The sequence below is a fragment of the Lagopus leucura genome, unplaced genomic scaffold (genome assembly GCF_019238085.1).
Source record: "Lagopus leucura isolate 7727_CA_CO unplaced genomic scaffold, USGS_WTPT01 Super-Scaffold_100024, whole genome shotgun sequence".
NCBI classification, from domain to species: Eukaryota; Metazoa; Chordata; class Aves; order Galliformes; family Phasianidae; genus Lagopus; species Lagopus leucura.
This window is the reverse complement of record NW_024962276.1, coordinates 8743908-8760597: the sequence shown is the minus strand read 5'-3', so window position 1 is coordinate 8760597 and position 16690 is coordinate 8743908. Positions and strand designations below refer to the sequence as shown.

The 16690-nt window shown below is 48.5% G+C and overlaps 1 protein-coding gene across 13 annotated transcripts in view; it reads left to right on the top strand.

The window, feature by feature from the left end:
- Positions 1–16690, top strand: part of MSI2 (musashi RNA binding protein 2) — a 187444-nt gene that overhangs the window by 68038 nt on the left and 102716 nt on the right. The gene's annotated exons all lie outside the window — the stretch shown is intronic.

Here is a 16690-nt window from a genome sequence, read left to right as displayed (position 1 = left end):
TGTGGGAATCCCAGCCATCATTCAGAGGAAGACAGGGAAAAATGACCTGCCAGCTGCAGGAGGGGCCCGGCTGCCCTCTGCATGTCCAAGCTGCTCCCCGGACTCAGCGCCTCTTGTGGTGCTCAGTGCTTCCAGAAGCAGTTTGGGAGCAGAGCTCAGCTTCGCTGCACCTCACCCTGGGCTGTGGTGGCAGAGGGGCCTTCGTCTGTCTGCATTTCTGTCAGGGCGAGCGCATCCTGCGCGTCTCCAGCTGCATGCGAGGGTGGTGAGGGACCCCTGCGGGTCCGCAGTACTGGGTAGCTTCGTAGTGCTCCTGTGAAAGTAATGTAGTCCTTATTTTGTGACTTGCAATTACACTTCACATGGCGAACTGTGTAATTAGTTTGGAAGACTTATGCCTAGTCATTGGTTTATCCTAATCGGCTTTGGCTTTTCCCAACAACAAAGTGAGCTTATTTTCCTAAGCTGAAACAACTCTGCTCCCTTTGTTCCTGTCTTTTATTGTCTCATTCCTTTCATTCTGTTTTACTGCCAAAGTTTTGTTTCATTAGGCCTACAAGTCATTTCCAATCCAGTGGGCTGCTACAATAAGGCCTTTATAGCTGGCTGCCCTGGTTCCCATGTCCCTCCTGGTCGGCCGCCAGCGCCTGCGGTCTGGCACTGCCTTAACCCCATCGCTGCCCGGGCTGAGCCGGGCCTGCAGCACAGGCTGGGCCCCCTGGGCTGGGAGTGCAGAGCGGTGCCAGGGGGGCCCTGATGGCACCGGGCAGTTCTGGACCCAGCTGTTGGATCAGTTCTGTTCAGTGGTGTTCTTCGTGCAGGGCTACAGCCAGTCCTGGGGGTGCCGTCTTTTGAATGAAACCGGGTATTTCCAGCCCATGTTTCCAGCTTGCTGGGAACAGTTTTGTTACAGGTACGTTTGGCTGTCCTCAGCTATTTAGATCAGTGCAGATATGACTGTTCTGGAAGAAAAGATGTATTTTCTTGTGAGGTAGAGAAAACAGTAAGTTTATACTTCAAAAAAAAAGTGGTTTTTCTTAAGGTGAAGTCTGAAATATTTTTGTGGACTGCTTTGCATACAGTTATTTTAAACTGCTGGCAGAGCAGTGCTGGTGCTGGTGGCTCCAGCTGTTGTGCTTGCTTTCACCATCTCAAAGCAGGAGCGTTTGCTCTGTTTTGTCTTCCACAGCAATCCTGAAATGGCTTTTGGGAATGGGCGCTGTAGCATTTGGTTTTTATTTTAAAGTTCCACGTAAAATCAGAACAAAGATGCATGCATTAGTTTTGCTTTCTGTTGGGGCTTGCCACCAGGTCCCTCAGACAAATTGCAGGCATGCTTCAGCTTTGCCCAGAATACGTTGTTTCCTCAAGAATGGCTTTTAAGATTTGGAAAATTTGGAAGAAGAGAGTATTTCTGAATTACCTCTCTGGATGTGAAGGGTTTCGTACAGTTGCTTGTTATTTCCTGTGAGGCACAGAACAGGCCAGTGGAATAATAATTTCTGGTTTCTGATGTTGGTTTGGGTTTTTTTCTCCCGCAAAACTGTTGTGTTTTTGAAAGATTACGTTCTTCTGATCTCTCCCTTCTGCAGCCGTGGCTTCCTGTCTCGTTACAGTTAACAAATACAAGGAGGCTGCTCCTAAACCCTCCCTGCTGCCACCAGGGCTGGGGTGCGAGGCGGGCAGAGCTGCGGTGCTGCAGGGAGCAAAGCGTCAGGATGAGAATTTGCTCCTTTCCTTTTATGCCGTCATGTGTTGTAACAGGGACAGCAGTGCAAATAATGACTAGTTTAACCTTTAAAAAAAGGAATCTGCTTTCAGTAACAGACAAAAAGTCCCTCTACTTTCTGCATGAAACTGCAGTGGAAGAGAGGAGGGAAGGAGGTGTGATCCACATGGAGGATTTTAGCCTAATCGGGTGGTTTACGTCATGTGCTTCCTACATGCTTTTCTCTCTGACAGCTGTGAAAATATAAATCAGGAAAGCATGAAAGAAAACTCCTCCTGGCTTGGCAGGGCTGTCTGGGTGTGAATGAGTTAATGCGCCATTGGAGTATTAAGCACTTCACTGGTTTACTTTTCCCTCAGACCTTGAGTGTAGCCTCTGAAGATGTTATTGCAATGGAGTTATTAGCATGAGAAAAGGTGCTTTGCTCCTGGTTTTGTGTCCTGGGGATTGGGAGTCTGCGTGGAGCTGAGGCCAGAGCCAGGAGGTACAGGGAGTTCTGCTGGCATGAAAGTGAAAGCAGAGTTAATTTTGGCTTGGCAAACAGTCTGAATTGCGTTGTTACATCTCTTGGGTGTTGATGTGTAGAGTTAATGGTTAATGGGATACGTGGATGGTCATTCTCAAAATATTTGCTTTGCAGAAAAATCATTTTTTGATATGACAAGCTGTTAGCTTGCCACATGTTTCAGTACTGTATTTCCAGATTCAGTATTTGGGAAGTGGTGACATTTTATGAAATTGAGGGACAGATTTGGGCTCGTTTATGTTCTTGTCTGTAATAGCCCAAGTTCCTGAAATAGTTTATAAATACAAAACAGAGGATGTTGGCTCTTTTTTTTTTTTTTTTTTTTCCTTTGCTTAGGCTGCTGCTTATGTCACCATTCCCTTCAGAGAGGTCCTGAGCTCTTGGCCTGTTGTTAAATAGCGTTTAGGCCCTTACATTCTTCTTCCTAAGTTACCTGGGAGCGCTTTGGGAGGAGCTGCTTAATTTGCTTCATTGCAGCTCCTTAGATGGACCCCAGATGAGCAGGTTGTTTGCAGCCTGTGATGAGCCGTGCTGCTGGGCGCCGTGCTGCCTGCCCTGCCCTCAGGCATTAAGTCCTGATACTTCCGGAGTTCCTGGTTTGGATGTTGTGTCTGTGTTACTCTACAGGATAATGAATATTCCTTTAAATTTTTGCTTTGGCATGTGACAGAGAGATCTGGGATGCAGTGGTCCCTCGTGGCCTGGAGCGCTTTTATTATTTCTGCTCACTCCCACGCATGCTCTTTCTTTTTTCTTTTTTTTTTTAACAAACCAAGGAACTCGATTGTTGCTTTAAAAAAAAAGTGTTTTCATTCTCTGAATGAGAGCTTGTACACAGGAAGTCAGTTTTTAGGAGGTCTGTAACAAGACACATGCTTTGTGGAGGTGGTTTTGTTATAAATTAGCGGTTGGTTTCTACCTGGATTTTATGAAAAGAGGAAATGTTAAGGCAGGATTTGCGGGCAAGGCGGCTGTATCAGAGCACAGCAGAAGTTTAAAGCGTGATTTTATTTCCTTTCTTGCTCTGCCTAAATGAAACGGCACGGCAGCCTTTGTGCTGTAACCCGTGTGAGATGAGGTAATTGTGGTGGGGAGCCGGGGCCCCGAACATCTGTCTTCTGTTTCCCACTGTGCCACCCACTTGCTGTCTGACTTTGGGCAAGCTGTTTTATCTTGCCTTACATTTCCTTGCCTTTCTTTTTTAGTGAGTTCTGTAGGGGATGGGAAATGTAAATATGCCAACAGTCCTGTCATTCGCAGCCTTCAGCCGTGTGGCCTCGGTGCGGGCTGAGCGCGCGGTGCGGGCAGCGATTGGACGGCTGGGCTGAGCTCCGTGCAGCACTTCTGTGCTGTGCTGCCCAGCTGAGTGCTGCCAGAGCGCGGCTCCAACACCCGGCTGGGAGCTGCTGGGCAGCGCCTGCGTCCTTGGTTTAAATGTGGCTTTTAAAGAAAACTTTATCGTCTTTTTCTTTCTTTTCCTTTTTGTGAAGTCACGGCTGGTGTTCTTTGTTCTTCTTGGGAGCAGTTCTGATCCAGAGCTCGCAGGGCATGGCACACTGCTGCTGACCTGAGGCACCTGAGACTGAATCAGCAATTGGCCGGGGGCTGCATTTGGATGAAAGAAGTTAGAAGAAAACATTCATGTTAACTTTTCCAGCATGCACATGAATGCTTGCTTGCAGCACGTAGCAATTTTGCAACAGGGCCAAAACCATTAAAATTACCTGTATCTTTTCTGAGACCCTATGAAATCTGATTTTTCGTTCTGTCTCTGTTCTATAAAAACATGATGTAATGTACCTAACAACTTCAGCTAATCGTGTTTGCTAACATCTTCAGATTATCCCTGCAGTGCCCTTGGATTCATCCCAACGTGGGTGGGTGGGCTTGAAGATTCAGGTCTGCTCTGATGGAAATGTTAGTGTTGCACTCTGATAGCAGCTTTGAGTCTGGATGCTTTTAAAAGTATCTGTGAGGAACTTCATACGAATTGTTCCAAGTGTGGAAGGAGCCCATGTTGCTGTAGTAGTGCCTTTTGCAGCGGGAAATGGACGGCACGGCTCGTTCAGCAGCTGGCTGCAGGGATTGGGGCACAGCTGCCCTCTGCCCCCAGCGCCGCGGCCCTGTGCGGAACATCAAGGAAATGCCAGATTTGATCTCTGTACTGATTTTAAGAAACTGATGTTTTTCTAATGGAAAAATAGTTCGTTGGTGTTTAAGTGTGGTGAGACTTCTTGTTTGTGTTCTTGTTCTTCATATGTATTTCTGTGCTATTCTGTCAGGGCAGTAAGAACCAACAGGATGACTTTTTGGTCCATCCTAGAGGTGAAGTAACAGAGCTTTGTTCGCACACACAAGACTGAGCTCTGACCGATTTAATTAAACTTATGCTAATTTTATAGAGGTAGGAGATTAAATTCATTTGACACCCATCATACATGCGTACACCTCTGTTAAGGGAATGTAGTATTTGTTTTTGCAGAGAAAAACGTGCCTGGGCGTATTTGAGTGGCAGTGGAGTAGAAGCCAGGGGCAGCAAGCTGGTTAGTGTGAATTCCATTGGTAACCCTACAGCATGGGGCTCTGCGCTGGTCTGGAGAGACTGCGTATTTACACTGTGTGATGCAGTGTATGTATTTATAAATGCATCTTCGGAAATGGGGACAAGGGCAAAGTAGCTCAAATGAAGAGCCAATTAAGATAATCTAAGCAGAATGAGGATTAGCTGCCTCTTAATCTGAAGAATACCTAAATGCATTTGGTCAGTTTAGATCAAGCAAGCATTTGTCTCTGACAGGGGCATTCACAAGAGGTTTTTGGTGTGTAGCAGTAACAATGGTAGTGTCTGCTTATTGCCCAGGGTAGAATGTTTTTGAAGCAGGAATCTGGGCCCTGCTGGCAGTGTGAGGTGTGGGCTGTGCTGCAGTGTCCTCATTGCACAGGTTGGAGGAGGTGAGGGAATGAAATGATAGCTCATGTGAAACAAGACCACATTTTGCAGTTTTTCTTTCACAGAAGTTTGGAAATCAGCAAGTTTGTTGGAAAAACAGCAGCCGTGCATTTAGCGTTTAAAGTGGATCTTAGTGCCCATCCTGACCTTTGCTGGCATTCCTGACCCTGCGGAAGGGATCTGAAGAGAGGCAGTGACACGTCCCCATGGCACCAGGTGGTCCTGGCAGTGAGATCGCAGAGGTCTGAGCACGTGCAGGATCCCACTACCAGCACTGTTTGTTTTAACACTGGCATTTACACCTGTGCCCTCTGGTGGGTTGTTGTGCCTGCAGCGCTGACGCGCAGCGTGTGCTCGTGGTGCCGGTGGGACTCGTTGCAGGGGGTTCCTGTGCTGCTCCAGCACTGTGAGGAGTGGTTCAGCGGGTCCGGATGGGTTCCTGTTAATTGTCAGGACGGGGAGGATGGGAGCAGATTTCACCAGGGGCAATGGAAGAGATCCAATGAATTTCCACTCTGTTTCCCTGCTTGGCAAACCAGCACTTACTGTCACTTTGCATAAATAGGTTTATTTCAGAGGGTCAGCCGTCACCACTCCCCCTCTTCCCCTCCCGGCCCACCCTCCCCTGAAGGATAGGAGGCCGACGAGCATTTAATTTCCCCAACAGCAGGTGCTTGTCATCCATCTGAAGATAGCTGCCAACATCTGGTGCAATTGCCTCAGCAAACGCAGTAACAAGGCGGCCTGCAGTTCAAACGCAGGGAGAGCATTGCCTCTTTAATGATAACAAGCTGTTGGCTTCCCCTCTGAGATGAATTCATCTCACAGATGTTTGTCTAGTTTTGGCAATCTTATCACTATAGCTTTGGTGATTATGCTCAACTGGAGACTATTACTATAAAAGAAGTTTGAACTTGTTCCATTTTTGCATTATTTTTTAAAATCTATTTATTTCTTTGCTTTCTGGATGTAATTTGTACCAGTAACTGCACCGTGGGTCCCTTTCCCTGCGTATCCTTACTTTCTTGTTGGAACTGCTGAACAGTAGCTCACTATTTGACATTCACCACTGGTGAGTGTCTTTCAGCCACGCTGACATTTTTAACATTCCCCATCAACTGCTTTGTGGTTTGAACCCTCTATTTAACACCACATTTTCTGGGATTACTTGGCGCGCATTCTGTCTGCTCTCTCTAATAACTGCAATATACTGACTATTCCTACGAAGCGTGAATCGCCAGGAATATTCTGGATACTTGCTTTTGGACGGTAGGGCTCTGGTGACCTTGGCAGGGGTTTGTAATGAGAACATGCAATCATCTTCATTTTTACATCTTGAACGCTTCCAGTCGCAGTGTGCTCGTACCAAATGTGAGGACCTGCAGGCGAAGGCTTTGGTGCTTGTTTGCTACTGTTTGCTTTTCCAGCATGCCTTTCTTCTGCTGTTTTGTTTTTAAGGAGACATTTTTCTCCTGAGCATGTGGAATTTAATTCTGGTAAATAGGATTTATTTTTGGAAACGTGCTTATGAATAGGTGACTCATGCCTGAATGAAGATTTGTCACTGTTGGTGGGGACACCACATATATAATTTCTGAGTCTATAAATAGATGTCCGTGCAAGTATTGGTGACACGGCGATGCTGTGCACTGACTCTTAGCTGGAGGAGAGTGTCCAGTGTCAGTCTCTCCTGCCGGAGCAGTAATTTCTGCTGATGCTTAAGGAATAGACATCAGTAGCTTCATAAAATACTCTTTAAATACTCTAATTAGCACAGTGGAAATTGGGGTTTAGACACACTCTCTAGGCACAGTCACAGGGTTGGTTTGTTGCTCCTTTCCGTTTCATGGGTGGAGTGGCTGATGTGGGGAGTTTGGATGCTTGTCAAAAGCTGCTGGGTGTCGCCTGTAGGTTCCCGAAATCTAGAAACTCGTGTTTGCTCATTTAATGCATGCACTCAGCTCTCATTGCAGATTTTTAAGCTAAGCCATTGGCATTACAGTCGTTGTGATTTTATGTGCTGGAGATGGGATTTCCTTTTTCCCGTCCTCACTGGTCCTAGGCTGGTTCCATGTAGTTGATGTTTGCTCAACCCCATTTACCCACCAACACGGCACATATGGTTTATTATTACAGCTTTTTTCTGCTCCTGCTGTAGTTACAGTATTATTAAAAATCCATTAAATTTTAATGTACATCATAAAGTATGTGCTCCTGTAAATGTGAGCACGGATAATTATTTCTGATGAATAAACCAAAAGGACAAGTATGTAAGAAGTTCATCCTGCAGCTTTCAATTTTCATTATATACATCTCCTGCAGGGGCAATCGTTGTGATGTTGCAGCTGGTTGTTTCTGTGGCCCGGCTCTCCCTCGAGATGGATGATGACAGTGCAAACTTGAACTAGCAGAAGTGCCAGCATTTTTGTGGGCCTATTTGTAGATAAATGGTCTACCAGGGGAAGTAACCCTGTGGACAGTAGAGGACGTGAAGCGCGCCGCAACGCTGAGCAACTTTCAGAGTTCCTGTTCACGTATTGGCTTTGCAGAATCTTGGAAAGTAACCCAATTATTTCTCATTAAAATAACCTAGAAGTCTAGCAACCAGCAAGGTATTGGTGCTAACACACCGCCAGGAAAATAGGGAAGCTCTTCTTGGTTTCCAGAGCTCGAAGTAGGCAAGGGAATCATTAAAAATAATGCATTACAGTGTCTATAAAGTTTCATGCAGAATGGAGTAGTCCACAGGGGCCTCACCTAGTTTTGCATATATGATACATACATAATGGCTACAGCTTCTCATTAAGCTTCCCATAATACCGAGTGTGCATCTCTTTAACACCTCCTTCAGGCTTCATGTTATTTGCCAAGGATTTCCTAATAAGCAGGAATTTAAATATTTATCATGCTTGCCTCCTGTCCCCACCAGCCTGAAGCCCTTGTTGCCCTCACCTCTCTCTTCAGCTTCCTGTTCTGGAACACTGTGGAGAGAACCCAGGAGCCCAAAGGACTTTTCTAGGACTCTCCTGTGAGGGAGTTCTGCTGTTCCAAATAAGAAAGCAGGACTGTCCCAAGAAGTCATAGAGATCCCACAGGATCCCATGTACCATTGCTTCTTTGCATGCGAGTGTTGTGTTAAAACTGCTCAGGTCTTGATGGATCCTATGGGATCGCTTGGTTGTTTTGTGGCCTGGGAAGGAAAGAGGAGGAAGGAGGTATGGTTGGAACAAGGTTTGGGAGGTCTGCTGTGCAGACGTGGCACTGATTTGCTGTGTTATTTTAATCTCATTCAGATCCTCACCCACAATCTGGGACTAATGGTGAGTCTTCTCTGGTGCTGCTGTGGCTGCAAGCATCTCCAAGAGGGAGAGAGCGTGTCTGTGTGCAGCACCTTGCCCTGACCTTGGGCAAAGTCGCTGTGCTGCTGTGATACCAAATAATGACAGATAAATGCACCTCTGTACAGTTTAGTCTAGCAGGCTTTGTTGTCTCATCCTCAGCCCTCCCTGTGAAGAATTTTGTTTACTTTTCCTGAAATGGATGAGGCTCTGTTGCATGGTCCTCTTTTAAAAATAAACCTTTAAAAAGGAAAATAAAAGAAAAAGAACAGAAATCAGACCTTGTCTGATAAAACAGCACAGATACTGATCTTGAGTTCAAGGCAGCGTGAACCAGAGGTTTGTTTAAGCGCAACACAAATTCTGCCCTTTGTGGATGGTGAGAAGCCCTCCTCCTGTCCATCCTGTGCTTTCTGAAAACAAACGAAAAAGAATGGCACTAACATTCTAGAACTAGCAGTATTGATTTTTTTCCTTTCTTTTGTCATAGTCTTCAATTAGATTTACGCTCCAAAGTTCACAAAGTCAGGTGCTGTGGAAGAACTGTATTTCATTTGACCTTTTGACTGTATTTTGACTTGAAGGAAGTAAAAATACCTTGTAGAGATAGGATTGCTTTACTTCTGAGCCAGCAACAAGCTCTTCACATAGGAGAAGAGGGAAAGATAGGGATGGAGAGGAGGACCTCTCCTGCTGTGTGAAGGGCTGTGTAAAGAGTCACTGTTGTGCTGCCCCATGCTGTGCTGCTGTCCTATGTACAGGCTGTGCAGCTCAGCTCATCAGGCTTTCCTTGCCTCTATTTACTCAGTGCTGTCTTTGAAATTTTTCTTACTCCTGTTTGGAGCTCTGAGAACCCTTCTGTCAAAATGGAAGCGAGCTATCAATAGTCAGCAACGCGGGAGCGAGCTGCTCTGGCCGTTGGTGAAATGTGGATTCATTTGCTTGATGGACTCCATGGGCTGTGATGACTCCAGAGGAGCCCATCGCGTCGAAAGAAAAGAGCTGCAGAGATTAAATACCCAGCGATGGCAAAAGCCAGCGAATCGACACAAAGCCCGCTCCGCCTTCACGCTCTGGCGCCCTGGAATGTGACCTTGCTTTGATGCTGCGGGCTCACAGCAGCGTGCAGGGCGGGTGCTGCCAGAGCTGCTGCCTCGCGCCCCGCTGCTGCTGTGACCTTGCAGAACCGCCCGGCCCGGGGGCCTGCAGGAGGAAAGGGGCTGCAGATCCCCCAGCGAGTGGTTTGCTGTACTTTTCCTGCAGGATTCTGGTGGAATCTGATTACTGTAGCCCAGCTCGACCATCCGAGTGTTATCTGAAGGCTAGGTGTCCTTTCTGGTGCTGCCAAGCGATGTTTCAAAGCACGCCCCATAGCATCCCTCAGTTCCTTCTGGTAAACTGGGGAGGCGGACGGTGCCTGGCCTGAGCAGGCTGAGTCCTGATAACTTCAGCATTTCACTGCTGAAAGTGGAGATTGAGACAGGCTCATGAGAGGCTGTGACGTGATGGGTGAGCCGGGTTGTGCCTGGCAGTGCTCAGATCGCTCTGGGTTTCTTCGTGCTCCAGTGCTGCAGCTGCTGCCTGTTGCAGGGCATGAGGCTTCGTGGCTCGTGTCAGTGGGGCAGTGGGCCTGGGTGTTGCCATCAGCAGGGTCTGCCATGCAGTGCTGTAACCTTCCTGAAGTGGTAAATGTTGGCTGTTCCCTGCTCACAAAGCTGTGTAGGATAAATGGAAGCATCTGTAATGACGTTGCTTCCATCTTGTTCGTTGGTAATTAGGAGAAGAGTTCCTGTGAAAAGTACCCGCTTTGCTTTGTTGACTCAAGCCGTGCTTCTTGTTCCCCCTTTTCTGTTGAAGTGGGTAGATTTGTTTACTATTCCCTGACCTAAAAATTTGCTCCATAAAACATAACAGAAGGTGTGAAAGTCTCAGAGTGTATCTTTTGGGACCAGAGGCTTGCTTTTGACCTCTATTTACATGGTGTAAATCAAACTGGAGGGGAGCAGTGAAAATAGGACAGAGTCACACTTGCATCAGGGGCTGTTTGGCCTTATCACAGTAATAATGCTGTGTAAAATGATAATATGCGGTAGGATTTTGTCGTGGCCATTGGTGATAAGGAGGGTGCTCCAAAAAGGGAAGAATTAGAGGTAATTGATGATTTCAGTCTGATTGCTTGCGGGTGTTAACTGGCAAAACTCCTTGAGATGAGGGGGACTGTGCTCGTTTGCACCCACCGTGTGCGACCAAACGTGATCCAGATGGCAGCGGTGCTAGAGCTTCGTGTCGAATGGGGCACGGGTGGAAAACTGCTGCTGTCCAAGGGAAGGGATGCCCGCTCTCCTTGAGTCACCTTCTCTATTTTTGTGGCCTCTGAGCAGGAGCTCAGTGCAGCGTGGTTGTGCTGCAGCCCCTGGGTGCGTGTGCTCGTCTGCTGGCAGCCCGGGAAGAAATCTGTTCGTTTGCTTATAGTGCTATTGAAATATTAATGCAGAACAAATTGTCCAGGTTAAACTGAACATCAGACAGAGAAGAGAGAAATGGTGTGTGAGGGTATCAGTGGCTTGTAAAGGAAAATGCTTGACTGCCCTGTGATTGAATCTATTGACAGTGTGCTGGGTGGGCAGAAGGATCCTCAGTAGCCAGAGCAGGGCAGTGGCTGAGGTCTTGGTCTGTGACCCTCCCCGGGCTGCTAGGAACTCAGGTGGAATGGGAGAAGGAGCTTTTCTGTCTTGCATCATCTGTGACTGATTGGGAGAGTATATGGAAAACATTCACTGCTCTTGGGACTTCTTCAAACAGACTGTTTAAAGTCGTAATTTTACCCAGATGGTAAATATAGGAGACATCCTCAGCAGCCTGCTAGTAATAATAATACTAATATGGCCCTTTATACTTTCAAGCTGCTGCCCAAGTAGCTGCTGATCTGTCGTGTCTTCTACAGCAACGTGGAGTTAAACCTGAAGGATATTGGCCTGAATTTGTAGCAGTTTATCAGTCATGTCTGTGGGTGAACTCCTCTGTGCTGTTGGTACTGTGGAAGTAAACTGATTTCTCCTGTATATCTTGACATTGATTCCAGTCTCTCATCGTGGTAGTGAAAAAAATGATGTTTAAGCTGAATGGGGAAGAGAGATGTCCTTCTGTCTACTGCGCTACAAAAAGATGAGCACGGCCTCACAGACAAATGATGCTTCTTTTTTCAGCCTATAGTGTATAAATGAGCATAGTGTGAAAAAGAGCTTGCTTTTTTCTGTGGCATGACCTTGCTGGCTTAAGCTGTGTGCAGGCTCAGTGTTTGTGCTCTGTGTGCTCCGGTGTGACCGCGGCGTTTGGGGTTTCCCATTGGTTTGGGTGAGATTCCCCTTGTCCTGCCAGCTGGGTTTCTGGATGTGTGGGATGTCATTGCTTTGAATGTGGGCTCTGTCAGCCATACTTTGCTCTGTGTTTCTGCAGTAGTGGGATGGGGCAGGCAGGAGAGGAGATGCCAGTGTTTGGTGAGAGGTGGGGTGGGGGTTTGCTGTCAGGTCTGGACTGCGCAGGGAGGGTTGCAAGAGAGCAGCGGTGAGGAGCTGCCCAGCCCTGCCGGCCTGTCTGTCTGCAGCATGACTCGCTGTGTCTCCTTTGTGCAATCTCTCCAAGGATTTTATTTATTTTTTGCCTTTAAGGGTGCTTCCAAAGAGCATTAGGTGCAGGCGGAGGGAATAGGTTTGCACACCTGCCTGCAGTTAAGTAGTTTTATGTTCCTTAATCTTTTATGCAGTTGCAAGGACGGTGCACGTAATGTGAAGTCGTCACTGAGCCAAACTCATGGTGCTCAGGGATGAGGGCTCTGCACCCAACTGCTGCCTGCCTGCTCTGCAACTCGGGTGGGTGTGAGCCCGGGGGGAGAGCAGAGCGTGGAGCCCCAGGAGCAGCAGTGGCTGCTGGGAGGAGTGGAGGGGGGGTGAAGGCATCCTTAGCAGAAGGGGCCGTGGGGGAGCGAGCTGAGTTCTTAGAAAGAGGATGATGTGAAAAAGTAATTAAAAGGAAAAGTCTAATGGTACATTAGGGGGAGATGCAACTGGAACTTGAATAAGCAAATGTAAAGAGGGAATTAAGTTCCAAGTTTTCCTCTAAGGAACTGAGGAGGAAAATATGTCAACAACTTCTGCTGATGCAAATCAGTGCTGAATCCACTGCTGAGGAGCTGCAGCTCGTGAGGCCGCCTCGCTGTGTGCTTGCTGGTGTGAGCCTTGAGAAGCACGGGGAGAGAATGTGGCGTTCTGCAGAGGTGATAGGAAGGACATTCGAGTCTGAAGCAAAACATACGGGCTTGGAATGAAGTGAAACCATTGGTAGTGTGGTTTGCCTGGGGCAAACTGGTAGTTTGTTATTACTAATATTAATTTCAGTGTATAATGCTTCAAATGATCTCAGTAACTTAATGTATGTGATTTTTTTTAAAAAGCAATTTACCCACTCTGATCCTGGGGAAAACAAAACAAGAGAGGAAAAAACTTCAAGTAATATCAGCACTTCTGTTTTACTCTGGAGAGTAATCTACAGCAGAGACGTTTATTTTTAGATGTGAAGAATCTGCATGTGTGTTTCCAGATGTATTCTTAGACTTCGTACTGCTTAAAATTCAGCTACCGCAGTAAGCAGATCCGAATTTTCCTCTCTGTAACATTTTGTCTCTGCCCTGTGGATGTCTTCTTTCTTTTTTTTTTTGTCTTTTTTTTCCCCAGCAGAGAGTGGGGGGGGATGCTGGCGATGAGGGCCGGCCTGTAAGTCTCTGAGCTTCCTCTGAACTTTCCTCCCTGTGCGAGGAATGGCCCGTTTCGATGAGGCCCTTTGATGCGGTGCGGAGGTCAGGTGAGGTCAGGGCTGTGGCCGTGCCAGAAATCCCACAGATGCAGGAAGCGAAGAACTTCTGGAGGATGCGGCTGAACAGGCAGTTATTTCAGTGTGTTCCTTCTCTGTGCGCACATTTGTTCTCACTACATTCCAGAAGCAGAAAGGTCCGGATCCTCTGCAGCGCAGAGAACAGCCGTAGCTCCCCGCGTTCCAGGGGCGGGTTGTGTTCCTGCGGGCAGCGCTCAGAGCAGGGCAGCACGGAGGGGCCACGCGGAGAGCAGCAGAGCAGGATTCCCTCTTGCTTTGATGTGCTCTGTGAAGCGCCCAGTGCTTGTGCAGCTGGATACTTTGCCTCCCTGCCTTCTCCTTTGCAGCCGTTTGGGTCTGTCCCTGTCTTTACAGCTTGCTGCCTGAAGAAGGGTGCTCTGCAGATGTGTTAAATTCCGCAGCCTTTGTTAATTTTCCTAATTGCTGTGTGGAAGTAAGAGGAGGGAAGGTGCTCCTTGGCTTGGATGTCCCAAAGTAAAATCCCAGCTGAACAGCTTATAATAGATGGTCAGCTGGTCGTTAGGGCTGGAGCCAGCTGGGAAAGCGTGGCATCTGTCCCCCAGGAATGCTGCCTGGTCATCAGACTGGATAAATTAGGACTAGTTCTGGGAGAGCCTGAGGTTGGGGAGCTGCCCTAAAAGCCAGCACCCAGCCCTCTGACATCTGTCTGGAGTCACTGGTCGTGGATGTTGCAGCTCTGAGACATGGGTGTGGAGATGCTCTGGGGGTGCTGCTGCCCTGACAGCTCCTAACGGTACATCTCTTAATGGATCCAGCTTAAAGGGGGAAGGGAAAAGATAATGCCTGTGATATTCCCACAGCAGCCATGTCTGCGTTTTACCTTCTGTGCCTTTCTTCCGCGTGCTGCCTCCTCCCTCCCTCCCTCTGAGGCCGGGAGCTGGATCCAATGGCAGCGCTGCTTTTTCTCAGATGCAGCACAAAACAGATTTTTCTAGTAGCTGAATTTAATCACTTAGATGCAGAACACTGATAGACTGAATCAATTTAATTCCTATTGCTCGTGACTGGGAGGGGAGAAGCAGGAGGAGGAAGGTCATAAAATTTAGCAAGCAACAACTTGGCTTAAAAACGTAACCAATAGGTCAGGCTTTCAGGGAGATCTTCTAAACCTGCCCAGGCCAGTACGTATGGCAGCTCTAGGAAGTGGAGCGAGTTGTGCTCTGCAGAGTGGGGAAGGTCATTTATTGGTGTGAGCCTAAGTTGGGAAGTTTTTAACTGAGCTGCTGGAAAGGTCCTGTTTGTCACCAGGCCATAAGCACCTCGAGTGGCCTGTGGTGCCTGTGCATTTCAGGGTCTTTCATGCCTCCCTCAGCATCTCCGCCAAGGCAGCAAGTGCTAAGCATAGAGCTCTTGGATGGCTCTGAATCCCTTTGGAGGCTTCAGTTACCTGCTGTGCTGCGAATCTTGCTCAGAGAATGGGAGGATTTCATTGGAAATGAAGAAGTCTATGACTGTCCTTTTAAAACAGATGCTGCTTTTCCTAGCATCTATTAGAATGACAGCATACCTGTTCCATGCAAACTCTGAAGTTAAGGGTTTTGTGGCAGCACCTTGTTGAGCCTTTCTGAGGGCCCTTTCTCTGGGCATGGGTGGTGCAGGTATCTGTGCAGCCCCACACGTGGGATATGGCCCTTTCTGCGCTCATTTCTGATTGCAGGAGGTGAAACTGCTCCCAGGATTCACCCAGGTAGATGCTGACGTTAGACTCATCCTTCACCAGCATCCAGTTCTCCCAAGAGAAACCTTAGGTGCACCTTGCTGAGGGCCAGTTCCCCAGTGGCATTGCAGTAGGACCACCAGCAAGTTTTGCACGGTGTTTGCGTGGTGAATGATGCTTCAGATGCTGCCTGCAGGGCACAGTGTAGCAGAGCAGAGCCTTTCCCACCAGCTGCTCACAGTCGCCCGGCTGACAGCAGCATTCCTCCTTACATGGGGCACGCGTCAGGAGCAAAGTGATAACAGCAGACTTGGCCAGCTAACAGCAAACTTGGTAGCCTGCCACAGCCATCGGCCCATATGTACCATGGTAAATAAAAGCTGCGGCTGAATTCCTTTCTAGCTTTATATAACATTTGTTACAGTATGTAAGGAGAAGGGGAATCCCTCTAAGCGGTTCTACCACAAAGATGAGTTGGAGCCTCCTGTAGTGCGAGGTGGGTGTGCAGCAGGGCTGCCACTCGCGTGGAGGAGGGATGCAGCAGCGAGCAGAGGCCGTGTCCAGGCAGCAGTGTGCACCTGCGTGCCTGTCAGTGGGGGTGGGGGCTGTGTGAGCAGAAGGGGAAGAAGTTTGGCTGTGCTAAGTGATGGTCAACTTAAAAATAGAGCCCTCTATTTATAGCTGTGGCAGGAGGCTGCTGCCTGCCGCTCAGTGGTACCGTCTGTCTGATGATGCCCTTCACATCCATGAGTGCGGGGTGGAGGCGGTGCTGTGTGCTGTGTGCCGGCTGTGCTGTGGGAGCACCTCTGTGGGACAGCAGGGCCTCATAGCTCTTCCCTGACCTCCTCCTTGTTCCTCAAGCACAGCCTGTGCCCGCTGCGCCGCCAGGCCTGCGTGGTGCAGAGCCCTGCAGGGTTCTTATTGCCTCAGGCTGGTGAGGCTGTGGCCCTGCTCCCCGGCGTTTCGGTGCCTCTCGCGTTGTTGCAGCGCGATGCCCAGGCAGGACGTGGGCGGCCTCCCGCTCTGTTGTTGCTGCTTGGAGGGAGGTGTAATGTAAACACTTATTTAATTGCCGCATGTTGATTGCTGATGAGGCTTCCGCTTTACAGACAGGCAGCATCAGAGGGCGGCGCTGGTTCAGTTGCGATGAACATGCCTTGGGAAGGAAGGAGAGCAGGAAGGGGAGCCGTGCGCAGAGCACGCAGCCGCACAGGTTACCTTGCCATGGCGATTTTGACAGAGCTGCATCTCGGAGCTCCAGGTGCCTCCCTGTAGCAGGAGGTGATCTGCCTGGTGGCAGCCCAGGACTGCAGGGAGAAGCCAGGTTTCTGCGTGCTTGTCTCCACCTGGGGCTGCTGGGTGCACGGCTCGCTTGCTGCTGAGTGAACCCATTCTGTTTTTAAACAGGTGCTTCTGTTGTCCTTGGCATTTCTTGTGCTGACTTTGTTTCTTGGAACACTAGTGGAAAATAGAGAAAATTTTGGCCTCGTTGGGCACCGCGAGGGTTGAAGACAGCAGCTCTGCAAGGAGAGGCACTGCGGGTGGCTTGTGTGGCAGGAGCAGCGGGAAGCCCACGGCTTGG